This window comes from Mustela putorius, unplaced genomic scaffold, assembly GCF_011764305.1.
Source record: "Mustela putorius furo isolate JIRA1106 unplaced genomic scaffold, ASM1176430v1.1 tig00003867_pilon_pilon_pilon, whole genome shotgun sequence".
NCBI classification, from domain to species: Eukaryota; Metazoa; Chordata; class Mammalia; order Carnivora; family Mustelidae; genus Mustela; species Mustela putorius.
The window spans coordinates 28,095,598-28,118,119 of record NW_025422019.1 but is presented as its reverse complement, the minus strand read 5'-3'; positions in this window follow the sequence as shown (position 1 = coordinate 28,118,119).

The following is a 22,522-nucleotide window of genomic DNA, read 5'->3' as shown; positions in this document are numbered from 1 at the left end:
AGCAATTCACAGAGGAAAGGTAGTTCAGGGTGGAGGGTAATGAAAGAGCCACAACTGGTATTTTGCTTTAATATAATTTAAGCAAAGTCAAGATGGGTTTCTGAAGAAGAGTTGTTTTCATTCTGTAAAGGTCCTATGCACAATCATGTTTTAACAAGATTCCCAATTTGCATTATGAAAAGCTGGCAGACTTTTCTTCATAAGGCTATTTACTACATTTGCCCTTTTGGTAACATTACTATGTGTTTGTACTAAAGCCTATTATTAAATGAATAAATAGCAGGAAATGCAATATTAGATTAAAGAAAATGTTGGGCTTTCAAATGGCAAACAAATGTGTTAAAAATTCTCGTTCTTTAAATGTGGATCCATGGGCTTCTGAAAGACAATTAAAAATGGCAGAGAAAACCTGTGAAGCATGGAAAGGTATTTTCATTATGTGGCTACATGGTTCTCATAAACAATCCATAGAAACATGGCACAAGGTTTTTTGTTGTTGTTGTTGTTTTGGTTTTGGTTTTTTCTTTTTTGTCAGGTGCAAAATTACTTACAACATTTTAATGTATTTCTTTCTACAAAAGAAGCTGCTGTTGGGAGTCAGCTTGGCACTCAAGAACTTCTAGAAACAATTACCAATGCCTCGATTGCCCTTTTATCTCCCTATCAGTATAAGGTTTTCAATTCTTCCATCTTTTTTTAATGAACCATATCCCTTTTGATAATCCATAAACTGTAAACTTTCCTATAAAAATAACACTGAACGACTGTGTGGTTTAACAAATAAGAGAAAGAAGGATGCTAAAGACTTTCCTCCAAGTCTTCTTGGCTATTTGCCATTCTCTGAATGGTGGCTGATACAAAATCAGGGCCCAATTTTATGCCGATTTTGTGCCCCAGTTAGCAGTGCTAATTGGGGCACACAAGTAAATTGCACTCTGCCCTGTGGAAATTTTCAGTTAGTCTACTAAATCAGAAAATCATTGAGAGTACTAATCCATTACTCAGTCTCTATTTAATTAGGTGCAAAATCTGTGGTCCCTCCAGGAAGAACAAAGTTCAGACATAGGATCTCAGTGGTCAGTTGTTTGGAATTTGATCTGTCTTTTATCTTTTGTTATAATCTGGTTGAAAAAATAAGTATGTCTGCTTTTGAGGAGTAGGGCATAGGACATTTTAGTGAGAATTAACAGTCCAAGTATTATTCAAGTAGACAGGAATAAAGGTCATTTTGTTTCCCTCACACTTGCAAGACATAGATTTTCTGAAGGAGGAAAAAAAAAAAAAGATTTTTAGACATACAGAGCATAAATACACTGATAAGTTTAACAGAAAATGCTCCACGTTTCATAAGGTCAAGTTAGAATTTGGGTTCAGCCTCATTGTCTGAACTGCAACCATGTTTAATGAGAGAGCAGAGATTTTTTTCTCTTTTGTTCACTGATGCATCTGAAGTGTACAATAAACATTTTTAAAAGAATGAATGGAGAGATACATGATGCTTAGGCAAGAAAATCAATTAAAAATATTATATTTACATGATATGATGAGCTAAGAAATAGTATTTTTAATGTGCTGGGTATAGTTTTTGCAGTACTTAAAGAATATTATGTCTCTGGTAAAATGTTTCAGTTATTCTAGGTGAGATCATGACCTCTAAAGTATTTTTACTTTTCTAGAATACAAAAGTTTGAAAATTTTGTCCCAGTTCTTCTGAAAATTTTTAGGTACAATAAAAATTAGTTTAAAGGTGAGCAAATATTGTTCTAAAGTTAGAATTATATCTTAAAATCAATGTCTTAAAATTTTTTTTCTCCCTTGATTGAATATATAGATTTTTTTATTGTAATGTGTAAATTATTTTTAGTTCTTAGAATAGCTAAAACCTTAAGGAACCTAACTTTGTCAAGAATCTTTGCTAGAACTAAGCCACATATTCTTTCAGTGATTTTAAGTTTCTAAAAAAATTAAACAGACCCATTTACTTAAAATTTTTGATGGAACATAATTGACATAATTGAATTTTAGAGAGAAATTTAAATTAGAGCATGAAGATCCAATTACAACATTGCTGAAATCGATATTGATTCATGTTTTGAAAAAGGGAACTCTGCACTCATACTGTATTGACCCTCTTCCAACCTCTCTCTACTTCCCACTATATTTCTTTGTTGCATCTTCTTCCTTTTATTCTTTTCCTAAATCTTTTTACTCTTTTTCCTTAAGGAAGTCACATACTGTAATCCTTCATCTCTTATCTGTATTCTGAAATTTCAGTTCTGAAATTCCAGATGCTGATTGAACATTTCCAAACTGATGTCCAAGTCAACCTCTCAATATTAAGAAATATTATTCTATATCTTCCCTTTTCTCTTCAAAACTTGCTTTTACTCTTACCATTCCACTTTCTGTTCATTGTGATTTTTCTCTCTGTCATTCACCCTCAGCTTAAGACCTTTTGTTTCTTCCTTTTGCCCCTCACGTTCATGAAGAGTTGTCAGTCCTATTAATTTCTTGTTGTTTCCTCCACAGATTTCCTATGCATCCATTTATTTCCCAAGATTTCCCCTATTTTCAGTTATGAACTGTTTAGACCAGGCTTATTGCTAGGTTATTCTAACAGGTTTCTCTACTTCTAATGTCTTACCATCTACCATAATTCCATGCCAAACTAATTTTCCTAAAATATACTTAAGACCATGTCACACTCTGACTGACCACTATCTATAGATATTTTCAAAAAAAATTTTTCTAGTTCCTTATATTTCACATTCTGTCTATACCTACATTTCTTGCCATAGGACTTACAGTCTATAAATAAATAAGCAAAGTCTTAATACGAGCTACTGGACATTACCCAAAACAATGAACTTTGTGACCTTCATATCTTTGTTCATGTCCTCAATTTCTATCTTAATCTCTTTGGGCTGCTCTAACACAGTACCATAGACTGGGTGACTTATAAATAGCCAAAATTTGTTTCTCACGGTTACAGAGTCTGGGAGGTCCAAGAGCAAAGTGCTAGCAGATTCAGTGTCTGAACTCCTACTGATGACTGTTTTTCTGCTATATTTTTACTTGGTAGAAGTTAAGGAGCAACCTGGGGTTTCTTTTATAGGGTCACTAATCCCCCTCCTGAGGATACCATCTCATGACTTAATACCTTTCTAATCACCCCCAAATACTATCACATCAGGGATTAGGTTTTAACATACAAATTTTAGGAGGACATAGACAGTCAGTCTATAGCAGCTGGTTACCATCTCTGCTTATGAAAATCTTATTCTTTCTTGAGAATTTATGGAAACATTTCCTGTTCTGAGCTATACCATAATTGGAATAATTGGATATTTTAAGGAGTTTAGTGATGAGTGGTATGAGGAGAGAAACTTTTCTGCTATTCAGGCCCCACATTATTTAACTAGCCCTTTATAGAAGACAGTAAAAAAAAAAAAAATACAAGTGCCAAGAAATAGACATTATTCAGAAAGACTTAAAAATTACTAAGTTTTAACTTAAGATAATCTTCAGTTATAATCAGATATTGCACTATTACTTCATCTCTCTGATAGTTATTTCTCTTTGAACAGTTTCAGAAAGCTAGACAAGAGTGGTTGAGCACTATGTTCACTATGCTTTCCGTTGGGGGTGGCTTGTGTCTCTTCTCTTATCCAAGATGATTGACAGTGAATTCTAATCACCTTCCCTCTTCACTTGGGTTCCAGTGTAGAGGGTTTTTTCTAGTTAGTTTGACAGAAATTACCAAAGAGCAGAACTCTTATAACGTAGCACAAGGCATAAAGATTATAGAACATCTTATCTTGTGCCTTTGTCTTAACTTCCATGGTACCTTTCATTACCTTTCATAGTTTAATCACTTTATAAAATTCAGCCTAGATCTTTTTGTATGATGTTCTTTTGGTGACAGTATTGCAAGTCTACATGTCTCACATGTTAAGTGAAGTACAGGTGTTTACAGTTTGACATATAGAAAATGGTCAAGAAAACCCTTTGGTGAGTAAACACTATTGTTCAATGGTTTTTGGTATGTTAGCTCTATGAAAGGTTTTACCCTCTCCCCCCACAATTCTGTAATATTCATTGGAGATTTATCACATACTGTTTATTTTATAGGTACTTGTGTTCATGGTGTTTTTAAAAAATGTATTATAAAATGTTGGAGACTAGAGATCAAATATGACACATCAGAACATTTAGAACAATTATTAAACATGCTGAAAGATTAGATGAAGAGACCTTTCCATGAAATTAAAAAACCTTCTTGTGTTTTCTTTGTCCACTTAAATGGCCATTGTGTTTTAGCCAGATGAAATCTGAACTTGGAATTAATAAATCTGGGTTTGAATCTCATCCCCACCTCTTTCTAGCTTTTAGAGCTTGGATAAGTTTAGGAATCTCTCAGAACTTGAGAAATATATATGTATTTGATTTTCCTCATCTGTAAAATAGAAATAATTTTACCTCTATCATAAGTAGATCAGTAAGATTCTACTGAGTGGTCATATGACAACTTCCCTGGCTTTTTGAGCATTGTAAAGCTAAGTCCCCTTCCTAAAGATCAGTGATGATTTTATTAATGTCTTGTGTCTTACACCCAAACATCTCTCTTATGTCCTCAAACCTTATCATCAACAAATCTGAGTTGAGATTTTTTATGCCTTCTCCTTCGTTTGTTGTATTTATTACTGCCTCCATGATTAGTTTATGTTAACCTCTACCTCAGTGAATAAATTCCCATTTCTTTGACAAATAATGTAACTCTCAAGTTACCTACCTCAGTTCTGCTCCTCTGATGTGTATGATTAGCTCTTCTGTATGAGTGTTAGAGGAAAACCTCTTATACACCTTAATAAGAGAATATATACCATCATATATTATTCTCTAAGTTTTTTGTGAGTGTTTTTCAAAAGTTGTAAAATTTTGTGTTGGAGGCTGGTAGGAGTAATGAGCCTGGGAAGGAGCCAAATTCATGCTTTCCTTATATCCCTAGCATGAATGAACACAGTAGTGTACCATACAGGTGCTCAACAAATATTCATTAGCTATTGATATTAAATTCTGAGATTTAAAATTCTCTAGCTTCATATATCTCCTCTAGTCTTTGCTATCTCAATTTTATTTGCTGTTAGAGACCGTTGATAGCCTTCAATGAACTGTACCTGATATTCACACTGTTGCTTGGAGCTTGCCACTGAATGTGGGCTGGTGCTGAAACTACCTGCTTTAGCGAACAGAAATCAGCACAGGTGATGGTATGCCCAGTTTAGGTCTAAGCTTTATAAAGACTGTAAATTTTGATTTTTATATTCTTAGAAGCTGCTTATCATGTAAGAAGTTCTATTGCTCTGACACCACCATGCTGTGAGGAAGCATTAGCAAATTTTGTGGACAGGCCATGTGGAAGGAACCAAGAGATCCAGCTAACAAACAAAGTGAGGGCTACATTCTATAGACTGAGCTCCCAGCCAGTGTCAACTTATCACCTGTGTAACTAAACCAGATTGAAGGTGGACTTCTAGCCCTAGGCCAGCTGTTTCACCTGATGTTATCGGAAGATAACTGTTTTCTTTGGGCCCTGCCCAAATTACAGAGTTCTGACCAATTAAGTATTTACTGTTATTTTAAGTCAGCATTAGACAACTAACACAGGTTTCTTTTAAAAAAATGTAAAATTAAGACTGAAAGAGACCCATGACATAATGGTTAAAAGTGCAGCTTCTGTAGTAGGCTGCCAAAATTGGAATTCTGACCTTGACAGCTAAGAGCTTGATGACTTCAGCAAGTTCTTTAATCTTTTGGTTCCTCAATTATTTTTTGTTGTTTATACATGAGGAAAATAATATCTACATAATAGAATTACTTTAGGTGTTGAAACTGCTTATTTATTAGACTCTTAAAAAGGTGCTTAGCATATGCTGAACATCCAGTAAATATTAACTATTATTATTAATATAATCATTTCTTGAATATAGATCTCTTACAGTAGGTTGTTTCATAAGGGAATGAAACACTTCTGCATGTATATGGGTGTGTTTATCTTCCTATGTCCAATGCCTACAACACAGAAAGAACTCAGTAGATAGTAGTTGCATGAATGGCTGTTGTGTAGGTGGTGCACAGTATGATATTTTAGATTCATTGGTGATAGTAAAAGATGTTGAATGCAATGGTGATAAAAACCTTTGCCTAGGTTTTAAATTTTGGTGTCAGATATAAGTGTTTAGATGATTGATCTTGTCTACTTGATAATTGTTACCTATTACAAAAATTACTACTGAGTTTGCCATCAGTGATAATATGGAGTTATTGAATATCTATAAGTATAAAGCATTCTTTTTTTTTTTTGCTGTGTGTTGGAACATACAGGTTTTAAAAAAAATATATTTTCTTTATTTATTAGAGAGAGAGAGAGAGTGAGAGAGAACAGGAGCAGGGAGAAGGGGCAGAGAGAGAGAGAGAAAAGCAGACTCCCCACTAAACAGGGAACCAGATGAAGGGCTTGATTCCAGGACTCTGAGATTATGAACTGAGCCCAAGGTAGATGCTTAACCATCTAAGCCACTCGGGCATCCAGGAATATACAGTTTTATTACCTAATACTCAATATCAAGGAAATTTCAATCTAGTTGGAGAAATAGAACATGAAGAGAAAAGAGAGCCAACAGTGTATATGGCTCATATTCTCAGGTTCACCTTAGCTGAAGCGTGATAGAGAGGTTGATAACATTTAGACCCTTAATCACAGGTGAATGGTACAATACAGAGGAGAAAGAGGAACTTTTCAATAGGAGTGATATCAAATGCAGACACAAGAAAATGAATAGATTTTATGGAAAGGGAATGTGGTCTTATTTTTTCAGCATAAAATGTTCTTAAGGTAGCATTTCCTTAGAATGTGGTGCTCAAATTCTAAATGTAAATTTGATTCTAAAGAGAATAGTTAATTTTAAACAGTATTTTCCAAGTTGTATAAAGTATAAATAATGTTGGAAAAGTAGATTGTTAGGTTGGAACATAGTTTTGTATAAGCTGACTTTGAAATGATGGCCAGCTGGATAAACACATGTGTACTTAAGGCAAAGAGAAAAACGTTGGTGAGTAGAGACCAGTAATTATTTACGTGTGTGTCACTTATATAGCAGTGATTGTTTAAGTCCCAGTAGCAAGAAAAGTCAAGGACCACAGACACTGACTTTATCTACTTGTAAAGGATAGAGGTGAAACTGAGGATGACAAAAAAGAGGAAATTAAGGAAAGCTTATTTTCATAGAAACGAAGAAAAGTGAGTTTTTTAAAATTTGGCAATTTTTTTCAAGATTTTATTTGTTTATTTGATAGAGCAAAAACAGGTGGAGTGGCAGGCAGAAGGAGAGATAGGGGTAGAGGAAGAAGCAGCCTCTCTGCTGAGCAAGGAGCCCACTGCAGGGCTCTAAGCAGGGCTGGATGGGGGCTGGATCCTAGGCTTTACACCCGGGGATCATGACCAACTGGAAAGCAGATGCTTAACGGACTGAACCACTCAGGTGCCCCATAAAACTTGACAATTTTTTTTAAATTTTTTATTTTTTTTATATAAACATAAAATATATTTTTATCCCCAGGGGTACAGGTCTGTGAATCACCAGGTTTACACACTTCACAGCACTCACCATAGCACATACCCTCCCCAATGTCCATAACCCCACCCCCCCTCCCAACCCCCCTCCCCCCAGCAATCCTCAGTTTGTTTTGTGAGATTAAAAGTCACTTATGGTTTGTCTCCCTCCCAATCCCATCTTGTTTCATTTATTCTTCTCCTACCCCCTTATCCCCCTATGTTGTATCTACACTTCCTCATATCAGGGAGATCATATGATAGTTGTATTTTTCAAAATGTTGAATTTAGTATTCTGGAGTTCATTGATAATATGAAATAAAATGATTTTATTGTAACAGAGTATATATACTTAAGTAAATTATGATAGAAATTGAAATTTTAACGTCTACATTAGACTAGTTTATTTTTTTATGAATTGAAAATGAAGAAACTATTTGTGATTATCCAGGTTTAAATATATCGGTTGTTATAGTATGTGCCAAGGGTTTTATGTAATGGAAGAGTAGGGTTGAATATATACGCACTATGTTCCCTTAATTTCCATCTTATTTTCAATGCCAGATTTCTTCAAAACAAAGAATGTAAGGTGACTATATTCCATCTTTTGCCACGGTGAATTTTAGATTACCCAATTGTTATTTGTAATATATCCTTTAAATTATTATCTATTATATAATGCTCCTCATTATTAAACAGCTGTGATAAAATCTTATTCTTTTGAGACAAGATAAAGGAGTTTCATATATTTTTTTTAACATTCCACTACCTTAATTTCATTAGCTTTATTGTTTTCTGTTGTATTGCTCAATAATCTATGGCCGGAATTATTTGCTTAAAGAAAACACTGTCGGGATGCTCTGTGTGGTTCAGCTGGTTAAGCCACTGCCTTCGGCTCAGGTCATGATCCCATAGTCCTGGGGATCAAGTCCTACACTGGGCTCCTTGCTCAGCAGGGAGCCTGCTTCTCCCTCTGTCTCTGCCTGCTACTCTGTCTGCCTGTGCTTGCTCTCTCTGACAAATAAATAAATAAAATCTTAAAAGAAAAAAACCGAAAGAAAGAAAGAAAGAAAGAAAGAAAACACTGTCATTTTAGACTTTTGCAGGTGACCTTGATTTTTTTTTTCCATTTTCAAAACAGTCTTAAAAGAGAGAAAAGTATTTTTGTGGTCACTTATTTGTAAGAAGTCTTCATTTATAAGAAGAAATGACAAAATAATATTTTTTTTCTTTTAATTGGAAAACATAACCAGTTGTTCCCTTCAAGGTGGACTTGTCAGTAGTTTAATGTACCCTCAAAGGAAAATCCTGGAAAGTTTCAAAGGCAAAGGTACAATGATGTCCTGCTGCTTTTGTCTCCTTAGTTTTTACTTGCTGTCACCAAAGAAGCCCACTAGATGGTGTTAAACCACAAGCTACATACTTTGATTTTATTTAAAAAAAAAGAAAGAAAAAGCTCCAAAGGAGTGTGCTTACAAGCTTTCAGAGGTTGTACTTTCTCCATTTTTTGTTAAATGGAGAAGAAGCCAGAAAAAAGCAAAATAGATAAAAAATAAAATAGGTATTTTCCATGCAACATAATTGTAGTTACGAAGTAGACCCTGAATTTGCCCCTGAATTATTAATTCCAGTGAGCTTCTTTCAAAATTAAGCTGTTTTGTCAGGATAAATATCAAGTAAAATGATTATGAATCATCATGGCAAGTTTTAATACAAATCAGAAAGTAAATTAATCCAACTCTGACTCATCATGCTTTTTTTTCTTCAGATACAAATGAAGAGTAAACAATGTTTTGGCAATTTTTAGGTTAATCATGTAGAACTGATTACTCAAGAAGAATGCTATTAACATTTAGTCAATTTATACCCTACAATATGACAAATTGAAATTAATGTTGCTGTTTTAAAGATATCGAATGGGTTATGATTTTAAGAAAAATGAGAACTGCTGTAGAAAACTAATAATTTTGTCTCTGGGCCTAGTGACGAGTTACTTTTTAAAAACCCACGGAGACCCCTGAAGAAAACAGTACAAGTAATTAAGTAAAAAAAACTCTGATTTAGGTACAGTGTGTCCTTAAACAGATCTTCTAAGAAGTGTAACGAGGAATAATAATCAATTGTGAGCAATTCCCTGTGGAATAGCTATGGTTAAATCTTGCCAATAGCTTAATAACAAGAGAAAGATTTTCTTTTTAGATTGAGTGTATTCTCCCGATGAAGCTCTATTTGATAATTTTTTCAATGTTTATAATCAGTTCCCTTTAGTATTCATTTAATTAGCTCATTTCAATACACTTCCTTGATGGCATATGTATGTAAATATATATTTTAAATCATCTCCTTTATATCCAAAGTAATTGATGTAATGAAAATGTGTAACTATTAACTTTTGAATCAGTTCTAAAACAATGCATACTACATATTATAATATAAATTACCTTATAAGAGAGATGACTTTTAAAAAATTTACACATTAAACATTTCCATAACTATTTACTTGGTGTCTTTCTATATGTACGTTTACCAAGTATTCTCAAGCTCCCTTTGAGCTTCATATCATTAAAAGACATTTAATAATAATAATGAGCGTCATGTAAGAGTCATAGGGTGACAGCCAATGACCCTTTCTACATTGTCAGTAATATAACACATCCTGGCTGAGACCATTTAAAAATTCTGCTACCCTTTCATATTGGTGTACACATTTCCCATGATGTTACTTGAGCATTATCCATATGTTGCCACTTTCAGAGGTGAATTTATCCATCTCTGATAGCATGACAGTATTTTAATTGGCTTAGGTAATTTTAAAGACTTGTCTATGGTTACTCTTGAACTTAGCAGGAAGAAAGCTGGGAATCCTCTTTGATTTAAGGGATGGTTAAAGCTCTTTAAGAAAAGACTTTGTTGACATACAGACCTACCAATTCTGAGAGTATCTTCTTTTAAAGTTGCCTTACCCTGCCCAAGCTCTTTTACTTCTCAACAGTGAAGCAACATCTAGGTTAAATCCTAGGGATTAGGCCTTTTTGCTCTCTCCTTAAAGACTTCCCTCTGTTTTCTATTCTAACTTGACATTACAGTACTAGTGAGATTGTCATTGGCTAGAAGTTCAAATACCATCTTACCCCTGGACTTTTTAAGCAGCTGTATTAAAATACAATTTTAAGAACATACAATCGACATTTTAAAGTGTATTATTTAAGTGTTTTTGATATACTCAAAAATTGTGCAGCCAGGATGCCTGCTGGGTGGCTCCGTCGGTTAAAGCCTCTGCTTTCGGCTCAGGTCATGGTCCCAGGGTCATGGTCCCAGGGTCCTGGGATCAAGCCCTGCATTGGGCTCTTTGCTCAGCAGGGAGCCTGCTTCCCCCTCCCTCTCTACCTGCCTCTCTGCCTACTTGTGATCTCTCTCTATCAAATAAATAAAAGTCTTTAAAAAAAATTGTGCAACCATTACCTCAATTTTAGTTGATGAACTAAATTTTAGTTGATGAAGTTTAGATGAACGTGTCATTCATCATCCCCTAAAGAAATCTTATACCTATTAGCAGTCACTCCCTATTTCTCCAAACCCCTAGAATGAGGGTACTTTCTATCCCTATGGATTTGCCTCTTCTTAATATTTTACATGAATGGAATCATACACTTTATGATCTTTTGTGACTGCCTTGTTTCACTTCACGTAATGCTTTCAAGTTCTCCATCTTGTAGTTTGTATCAGTACTTCATTCTTTTTTATTGCTAAATAATATTCCATTGTATGGATATACCACATTTATTAATCTGTTCATCAGTTAATAGATATTTGGGTTGTTCATTTCTTGGCTATTATTAACAATGCTTCTATAAATATCTATGTACACGTTTTTATGTGGATGTACATATTTTTATGTCTTCATTTATATACTGAGGAGTGGAATAGCTAGATCATATGATAACTCCATCTTTAAAATTTTCAGGAAGTGCCAGATAATCTTTATAAGCAGCTACAACATTTTACATTCCCATCAACAATGGAAGAGGGTTCCAATTTTTCCACATTTTTGCCAACACCTATCATGTTGTCTGTCTTATGAACTGTAGTCATCCTAATGCATGTGAAGTGGTATCTCACTGTGGTTTTGTTTCATATTTCCCTCATGGCTAATAATATTTAACATCTTTTTATGTATTTATTGACACCTGTATATCTTATTTGGAGAAATGTCTACTCAAATTGCTCATTTTTCAATCGAGTTGCCTTTTTTATTGGTGAGTTTTAAGAGTTTTTTTTCTTGATACAACTCGGCTATAAGATATATGATTTGTAAACATTTTCTCCCATTCTCTGGGTTGTTGTTTTTTTTTCACTTTTTGATGATGTCCTTTTAAGAACAGAAGCTTTTTAATTTTAGCAAAGCTTAATTTACCTGTTTTTGGGGAGGGTTGGTTATGTTTTTGTTTTCATATCTAAGAAGACTGCCTAATCCTAGATCACAAGGATTTATTCCTGTGTTTTCTTCTTCTGCTGCTGCTTCTGCCTCTGCTTCTTCTTCTTCTTAAGATTTTATTTACTTATTTGACAAAGAGAGACACAGTGAGAGAGGGAACACAAACAGGTTGAGTGAGAGGGAGAAGCGGGCTTCATGCAGAGCAGGAAGCCTGATGCAGGGCTTGATTCCAGGGTCCTGGGATCATGCCTGAATCAAAGGCAGATGCTTAACGACTGAGCCACCCAGGCGTCCCTCCTATGTTTTCTTCTAAGAGTTACATTCTTTTAGATTTTACACCTACATCTAAGATCTGTTTTGAATAAAGTTTTGTGTTCACTCCAAAACCAATTTTATTCTACTTTCTTTCCATAGAAGAGTGAAGTTTGATGTTTCCTAAAAGACTATGTGTTCTTATTAGATGGTAAGTGGAGATAGAAATTTTAAAGCAGACAATATCTTAATATCAGCATTCTTTTCTTCTTATTTTACATGGTGGGTTTATGGTCTCTCATTATATATTTTTAAAACCAATGAATTGAATAAACCATCAAAAACATATTTAATATCTATTAGAGAGATTAGGGATATTAAACAGAGTATAATTGTATTGTTTTTCTTTTTTAGGGACACTGTTTGACTAGGTATGGTTGAATATAGCTCAAGACTTTTCCAGAGCTAAGGAGGAGGTTCTATAGGTCATAAGATGCCAATTTTACCACAGAAAAGTAATAAAGCCACTTGAGAGAAACACATAAGATAGATAACTCCATATTATGAAAAAGGCTGTACTTAAAGATTTGTTTCTCCTATATCTCATTATAAACTCTTGATTCTTACGGTGTATGGTTTATTACAATTGGAAGAGGGTATGGAATGCAAAATAATTTTCAAATGTGATGAAAGGCATGTCCTAGCTGCTGCTTTGAGCTGGATTTGAAATGCAGCCCTGCCAGCTCCTCTGATATCAGCAAGCATCATTAAATCAATACTGATTTTCCAGATTATGAAAATTAAAACAGTTTCTATCATGTCAAAAGTATACCAGGACTCCACATGGGCTCTAGGAACTAGGCAGAGATACTGGCAATGATCACATACAGCCTTTTCATTCCTGGCTGCCACAAATTATTTGTCCATTATTTATTACCAAGGAACTTAGATTCACCATAAAAATCAAGCATTGCCTTTTCTCAAAAATTAATTTAAAAATTTGGTGTTTTTTTCTAAGAAAAACACGTTAATACTTTTAATGCACATTATACATTATATGTGTATGTATAATATCCAAATAAAATAAATTATAAAGCATGGTATTTTTACTCAATAATTTAAAATAATTATTGAGTAAAAATGCCATGCTTTATAAAAGCATCAAAATTTAAAATAATTATTGAGTAAAAATGCCATGCTTTATTATACATTTATGTGGAAGGATGAGCAAAATTAAATATGACAATGTCATATAGTATGGGTAAGTTAATAGGCTTTATTGGGGAAATATAATTCAAGGATTAGCTAAAGGGAGGCGCGAAGTCTCTTGTTGACTCTTACTCCAAAATAAAGACAAAGTGAGATTATGATATTGCTGAATGCACAGTGGAATGTCTTCCAGGAGAGGAGCCCATCTCTTCAGCGGTCTTATGGTATAAGAGCGAGAACAGCCTTGGAAACAGGATATAAAAAGATAGCACTTAGGCAGCAGATACTTTTTATGAGAATTCCAGCTGTACAGGAAATTATCTCAGGATGCTGGTGGCTAGCACCTGGTGATTCTGGGATAAATTTGACTCAGATTTTTGGGGAAAGTAGGTCCTTGCACCATCCAGGCAACCTGAATCATTGGGGTCTTTTATTAGAAAATTCTTTGTATTGTGCCCCAATATAAAAATCAATGCTAATAAAAATAGCTTATCAAGAACTGCATGGTAAATAAAATACACAGTGTTCTCCTCATATGTAAAATAAGACAGGATACTTTATTTCTTTCCATTCACCCAAATATGAGACCAGAACTTTAGTTATTTTCACATTTCCTATGTAGCATGTAATTTGATGTTAAACTTCATAATAATTTGTTATTTTGGTATTATTATAACCATATACTGAGGTTTAATTAGAGGTTAAATAAATTGTCCAATGTTATCTTGATTAATTAGAAAATCTACAGTTTGAATCCAAATACATCTGAATCCAAAGCCCATGTTCTCATTTTGTTTATCAGGTGATAATTTTATAAAATTAAATGAAGCTGTGCTCAATTGTACCTCTTTTCATGCATTAACATTATTATTTTTTTGAACAGTGCAGTTCTTCATTTCTGTCCCACCAGTTCTCCACTGTTAATCAAACATAGCTTTTCTCACACTCCGTTACCAAACTCAATATTATAGGATTGGTAGAGTGGTAAATAGACCTGGACAAGGCAGGGAATTAAGAGATTTTCTATTCCATTCTATTTAGAGAGAATTTGTAATCTGAATCAGAGTTGAAGTGAAGGAAGGGGTACAGAATACAGTGGATAAGATCTCTTAACTTTTGAGAAAAGTGGTTTCAGGAAACCCCATAAACCAGAATACTGGGAGAAGTTCACATGAAAGGGATTCACCGACATGGAAGAAACTTGTTTCAGTTAATGTATATTGATCTGTAAACTGAATAATGAAAGAGATTTATGCTATGGTGGTTTTTGGACTCTTTTTAGCCAAGAAATTCTTGATTCAAGCCACTTATTACTTAAATATGCAGTAATACAATGAAATATAACTGCTTTGTTTTTGTTCCTGTTATTATTGTCATTGTTGTTGTTGTTAGTTGGGGAGTATATGTGATGTCTTATTTTCATAATTTTTTCTTCCTTGGATATCTTCAAGTCAGTGATTTAGTATATATGTTTAATGTTTGTAATTATGTTTTGAATTAAATTTTATGACCCTTGAAGCCTAAGGCCATGTTTTGACCTTCTCCATGGCTTTACTCAGAGCCCAAGAAACAGCGGTATGTATATAATAAATACTCGTGTTGACCAAAAGCTATTGATTGACTATCTGCTGAGGAAAGAAGAATGTACAGTAACATGCATGCCTTATTTCTGGATCTAACTTTGACTTCTGCCCTTATTTAGTATAGTTGGCTTATTTATTATTATATCTGTAGTATCTTCTTCGATACCGGAAATCCAGCACACTCAGAATAACTATGCTGGATAAAAGGACTTTTTAGGTGCTATCTACAGATTGGGTTCTATCAGGTTATCAAACTTATTTTTATGGCATTTGGTGAAGTTCAGCAGCATCCGTGCTTGACACTGAACCTGGAAACCAGTAAGCTCTCTGTGAAGCCAGACTTCCTGGGTTGAAATTTTGGCTTTGCCTCCTCTTAGCAAGTTGACTGTGGATACGTATCTTAATTTCTCTATCCCTCAAATTCTGTCTGTGTACCAGAGATAATACCAGTATCTGTTTCATTTTATTATTTTGAAGATGAAATGTGCTGGAAAGACAGACAGAAAGAAACTTTAATAGAGTTTAACTAATAATAAACTATTTTATTTTTATTAATTTTGTAAAGATATTTTATTAATATTTAGAGAGACTGGAAATTCCTTCTGGCAGATAATATGTAAATTAATCTCTTGAAAGTAAAGGTGTTCAGATCTCTTCAGAGGGAAAAAAAAAGGACACTCAAGAAGCACAGTTGTCCAAGAAACAAGAAAAGACATGTTAGTCATAATTAAGTAAATCAATTAAGAATAGAGACTATTTAAGCATCAGGAAGGGACTTATATAAATATACACACTCTTTTATTTTTTTTCTCCATATACCCAGATGATGCAATATAAAACATAAACACTTGTGACCTCCTAAGCCTAGGCCTGATCTTCTGAAATGGTGAAAAAAGTGAGGTTTGAAGAGTTGTGTTTATCCATTATCAATCATAATTGTTGGCCTTATTGAACACTTACACATAGCAAGTACCTCCCAATATAAGTGCCTTAAGTTATTAACTTAACAAATTATTATAGCACCCCTATGAAATAAGTATAGTTAATATCCTATTTTACAAATGAGGAAACTGAGGCAAAGATAGGTACCCAAGTTCACATAGTCAGTAAATGGCTGGGGATCAGAACTTAAGAGATCTGGTTCCAGAAAGTATCGCCTAAAAAAAAAAAAAAATGTCCTGCAAAATAAATTTTTAACTATTGTGTTTTTTGACCCTTTAGACTAGGTTAATCTCTACCCTGTTTAGAGACCCATAACATTTCCTACTTGGTCAAACATCTTCTGTTTCAAACCGTCTTTGAGGTTTCTTGAAGCTTCACATTGACTGACTTGTTTATTTGGCTAGGTTACTGATAGACTTTTACCTGGACCTCTGGAGCAGGTGTATTTCTCATTTCTATTTGCATATCTGGACCTCCTGAGAACTGATGTCTGGCTTTTTATTGTCAAGTTATGTATCACCATTTTATTCAACTATAGACTACCTAAATACTCATCATCTGTTAATATTTTTTCCATCCATCCTTCTATCTGTTGTAGAATAGCTGCTACTTCACTCCCTTTCCTAGACTCTGCACAATATTTACAGGCTCAATAGTGCAAACCAAGGTGATTGGACTCCTGGCCAGTATCAGTATGAGTTATTTATGCATTTTTAGGCTAATGCCTTTTATCCTCTAGTTGCTAAATGACAAGGGAGGACTAAATTTAAAAAAGATATTACATTTCCTATAAGGAAGGGCATGTTATGATACACAGGCAAAAAAAATATTTATTTTATTTTATTTATTTGAAAGAGGAGAGAGAGAACAAGAGGCACAAATGGGAGTGGGAACAGGGGTGGGGAAGAGGGAGAAGCAGGTTCCTTGCTGAGTGGGGAACCTGATGTGGGGGCTTGATCCCAGGACCCTGGGATCATGACCTGAGCTAAAGGTGGACACTTAACTGACTGAGCCACTCAGGTGCCCCCAAAATATATGTTGAAACAATATTTTTGACTGCCACATCAGTAATAAAATTGTACATTTGAACTATTTTCAGTTTAAAATTTTGCAAAATTTTCAAATTTGTTTCTGGCAACAAGCCCAGTTAATAGTGTAATTATGGTCATCAGTAATTAAGAATAATGGTAGAGGGTCTCTAAAGAACCTCGAAACAAGGGAAATATTCTTTTTTCTTCAAGTATTAGTCTTTAAAATCAGCATTTATTAAATAAGGGAAAAGATGAGCAGATACAACTCAAATTTGATAGAGTATGTCTCTATACTTAAGAAATAGTGTCAAAATGGGGATAGATCAGTCATGAAAATAGAAAGAATTATTCATAGAGGACAGTGTTGGAAAAGATATTGTTCTAAGCACTGTCCAGGAGAGAGCCTTAAAAAAATAGACTTGAATTATTACAATCCTATGGGGAAGCTCAAGCCTTGTTATTATGACATTAAAACATAAGGCTGTGTGAGTCTGATACCATTAACACTTCAGTTTAGCTAATTCATTTTTGTCCTGCTTCCGCATTCACCAAACAAGCTAATTATGACTTGGCTTCCTCTGTAGATCTGCCTACAGGAGGAACAGGACTGACTGTCAAACTTCAAGTGTGCTGGGGAATGGAATTGTTATATTAGTTGAATACTTTGGGTTGCAAGAAACAGAAACCTGCTTGTGCTAGCTTCAACAACAACAAAAATCAAATAAATGCAAATATGTGAATTGGTAATGAATATGTGCTGCAGGAAATAGTGTCTTGGAGTTTGTGGGATGCATGCAGACAGGTCTCAGAAGTGGGCTATAATGAGAAACTGGAAGACACATAGAACCCGTTAAACCTTCTCTCTCCAGCTTTCATTTTTCTTCTCCATATGGAAGCTTCCTTTTTCATTTTCTATAAACAATTTCTTCTGTTCCTGTAGACTTCATGGGAATTGCAACATTACTACTTTGTATTTCCCTAACATAAGTGTTTTTATGTTTAACCATACAAATAAAAATTTCTATTTTCTTTCTTTTGTATTATTGAGGTATAATTGACTTATACTTAGTACTCCTAGTTCTTTGGGCCCAGGGCCCTTCCTCTTTTGTACCCTTAGATGAGATTTCCACAGAACTTACCAAAACCTCATTCTTTTTGGTTTGAATAGACCAATCCATCCTTAGCCTAGGGACTCTAAGCACTCCACCCAGGGACCCTAATAAAGGTGTCGGCTCCAGATCTTGTTACCTTTTCTGCCTTCATCTTGCCTTGACTTTCCCATGTGGCTGCTTAAGGTATGTGTGTATCTGTGAGTCCATGAAATATTTTTTCTGTTTTAATTTTCCTTCAGTCATTTGTTGAACCATTGCTCACCATTAGACCTTAGGACTCTTCTTAATGAGTATTAATTTAGCAAAGTCACAACCTGTGTGAATTTTAGAATCTCTTGTCAATTTCTACAAAGAAAACAGTCTTGAATATTAGAATTACTTTGAAATTATACCTCAGTCTGGGGGACTTAGCATCTTGAAAACTTTGAAGCTTCTGTCCAATGAGTAAGATTTACCTCTCTTTTTCTCTGGGTCTTTTAAAAACTTTTTTCAGTAAGGGGTGCCTGAGTGGCTCAGTGGGTTAAAGCCTCTGCCTTCAGCTCAGGTCATGATCCCAGGGTCTTGGGATCGAGCCTGCATCAGGCTCTCTGTTCAGTGGGGAGCCTGCTTCTTCCTCTCTCTCTCTGCGGGCTGCTCTGCCTACTTGTGATCTTTGTCTGTCAAATAAATAATTAATTAATTTTAAAAAACCTTTTTTCAGTAAAATTCTGTAGCTTTTAATATAAATAACTGCACATTTTCAACCACATTTATCCCTGCCTATGATATACTTTAGGATCTACTGTAAATGGTATTTTCTACTCTAATTTTTAGTTATTTGTTGTTAGCATACAGAAAGTTGATTTTGTATATTGGTCTTATATCCTTTAATTCTTACTAAATAGTTACAATGGCTTTGGGGTATATTCTCCTACATTTTCTTCATAGAGAATAATGTTATTTGTGAATAAAGACAATTTTAATTGTTTTTTCTAATTGGATGCCTCTTATTCCTCTTACTTTTGTTATTACATTGGCTAGAAATTCCACTAGAGTTTTGAAAAGAAATGCTGAGAGTGGACCTTCTTTTCCTCTTCCTGATTGCATTCAGTCTTCCAGTATTAAGTATAATATTAACTGTAGGCTTTCTTCCTTCTTCTTCTTTCCTTCCGCCCTCCTTCTTATGCTCTTTAGCAGAGTTAGGACATTCTCTTTTGTTCTTACTTTCCTCAGAAGTCTTACCAAGGTGAATACTGACTGGATTTTGTCAAATGCTTCTTCTAATGAGATGATCACATGATCACATTGGTGTGGATGGTGTTTTTAGTTTGGTATTATGTTGAATGATAATGATTTATTTTCTAATGTTAAACTAACCTTGGATTCCAGAGATATACTACTTAACAGTGATAGATTATCCTTTTTATACATTGTTGGATCTGAATTCCAAGTATTTTAAAAAATATTTACGCATATTTGTTCATGAGGTATATTAGTCTATGGTTTTCTTTCTTGTAAAATACCTTTGGTTTCGATACCAGGATAATGCCTCTGGAGTGATTTGGGAAAATTGAATTTTTTGTATGCTGTTGTAATGGAACTGTTTTTTTAATTTCCTTTTCAGCTTGTTTATTGCTAGTGATTTTTGCATTTTATCTTGTACCCTGGATTCGTTTATTAGCTCTAATAGCTAATATATGATCATACCATCTGTAAAGAGATAACTTCTCCAGTTTGAATGCCTTCTATTACTTTCTATTTCATTATTTCTTTTGCTAGAACTTCCAGTACAAAGTTTAACAGCAGTAGCATGGGAAACATCTTTTTTGTTATTTCTCATCTTAGGGGAAAAGCTTTCAGTTTTTTACTACTAAGTATAATTGCTACCTATGTTTTTCTGTTTTGCTTTGTTTATAAATTCCCTCTATGATGTTGAAAAAATTTACTTCTATTCCTTGTGTTCTAAGTGGGTTTTTTTTTGTTGTTGTTTTTTGTTTTTTTGTTTTTTTCATGAATGAGTTCGGTTTTCTCAAATTCTTTCACTGCTTGAATGGAGATGATCTTTTTTCCCCCTTCATTCTAATTTGGTGTATTGCCTTGATTGATTTTCATATGTTTAACCACATTTGCTTTGGGGGATAAATGCCACTTTTTCACAGTCTATGCCCCTTTCAGTGTGTCATTGGATTCAGTTTGCTAGGATTTTGTTGAGGATGTTTTCCATCTCTATTCATAAGGGATATTGGTCTGTAGTTTTATTTTTGTGAGATAGTCTTTATTTGACTTTGGTATCAAGATAATGCTAGTCTCATAGAATTAATTATAAAACCTTCCTTTTTTTCTATTTTTTGACTGTGTTTGAGAAGGATTGGTCTTAATTGCTCTTTACATGTTTGGTGGAATTCATGATTAAGGTCATCTGGTCCTGAGCTTTGGTTTGTTAGAAGGCTCCGCCCCCACCCCAATTTGATCTGTCTCATCGTTATAGGTCTGTTTAGATTTTCTATTTCTTCTTTAGTCCATTTTCGTGTTTTGTGTATTTCTAGGAATTTTTTTCCATTTTATGCAATTTGTCTCATTGGCATACAATCCCCTTACAATCTTTTTATTTCTATAATGTTAGAGGGGGTAAAGTAAACCCCCTTTCATTTCTAATTTTAGTTATTTGCATCTTTTCTCTTTTTTAATAGTCAGCCTAGTTAAAAGTTTGTTAAAAATCTTTTTGATCTTTTTAAAGAATAAACTTTTAGTTTCATTGATTCTTTCCATTTTCTTGTTATCTTTTTTGTTTGTTTGTTTATATCTACTCTAATCTTTATTCTATCCTTTGGTTGTTTGTGTTTCATCTGCTCTTCTTTCTCTAGATAATTTAGGTGTAAATTTTTTCTAATGACTTAGGTGCAAAATTTTGCTATTTATTTGAGATCTTCTTTTTATATGTTGACATTCATCCCTATAAGTTTTCCTCTAAGGACTGTTTTCTTTGGATTCCATGTATTTTTGTATGTTGTATTTTCATTTGTCTTAAAGTAATTTCTAATATCCCTTGTAATTTCTTCTTTGTTACATTTTTTGTTCACAAATGTGTTACTTAATTTCCATATATTTGTCAATACTCCTTTTTACTGTCTGTTATATTGATTTAGTTTCATTTCATTATGATTGGAGACAAGAAACTTCCATTATTTCAGCCTTCTTATATTAAAGCTTGTTTTGTGACCCAGCATATGGTCTGTCCTGAAGAATGTCTCTTGTGTGTTTGAGAAAAATGTATATTCTGTACATATATTATTATTGCCTCTATTTTTGCTTTATGCAGTCACTTTTTAAGAGAAACTTTAAAAATAACTTTATATTTATCTTCATTTATGGTCATTCTTGAACTTCCATTTTTTATATGTAGATCCAAATTTATTTCTGCCTCATATCATACTTCTTCCTGAATAACTGCTTTTAACATTCCTTATAATACAGGTGTTTTGGCTTTGAAAACACTTTTTAATTCTTTTTTTTTTACCTGAGAAGGTTTTTCTCTCTCTTTCATTTTTTGAAAGATTTATTTATTTGAGAGAGAGGGTGTGCATGTTTAAGCTGGGGGAGGGACAAAGGGAGAGGGAGAGGGAGAGAATCCCAAGCAGACTCTGCACTGAGCACGGATGGAGGACTCAGTTTCACAACCTTGAGATCATGACCTGAGCTGAAACTAAGAGTCAGAGGCTTAAGAGACTGAGCCACCCAGGTGCCCCTCTCTTTTGTTCTTCAAAGATAATTTTTCTATGTGTAGATTTTTTTGGTTGACTTATTGATTTATTTATCTTTTAGCACTTTGAGGATGTAACTCTATTGTCTTTTGGCATGTGTGGTTTGTGCAATAAGAAATCAGTTTGTTTTTAGTAATAATCACAAATGACATAACTAAGCATTAATGTGGTGTTTACTACATTTAGGCACAATTGTAGTACCTTTCAAATATTATTTATTTTTTTAAATTTACATGTTGTTTTAAAAATTTGTTTAACAAAGTGAATTTAACTGCTTTTTACTCTTCTTGAAGAAGTGAACATACATCCATACATATTTCCATGCATATATATATACATGTTAAGAAGAAGAGTGATAAATGACTAGTGTCAGAAGTAGCAAAGAGCTCTACCCTAAAGACTAAAGATTGTTTATTTTACTTAGAAAATGAAAGATTGTTGATGTTCTTTGTTAATTTTTTTTGTACAATATTTATAAGGCTGAAGTCAGATTATAGTGGGTTACAGATTTAAAGGCTATGGAAAGGAGATAAGGCAAAATTAAGTTAGTCTTTTGAAAAGTTTGCATGAGAAAGTGAAAAAGTGTGAAAAAGAATAATGGAAATA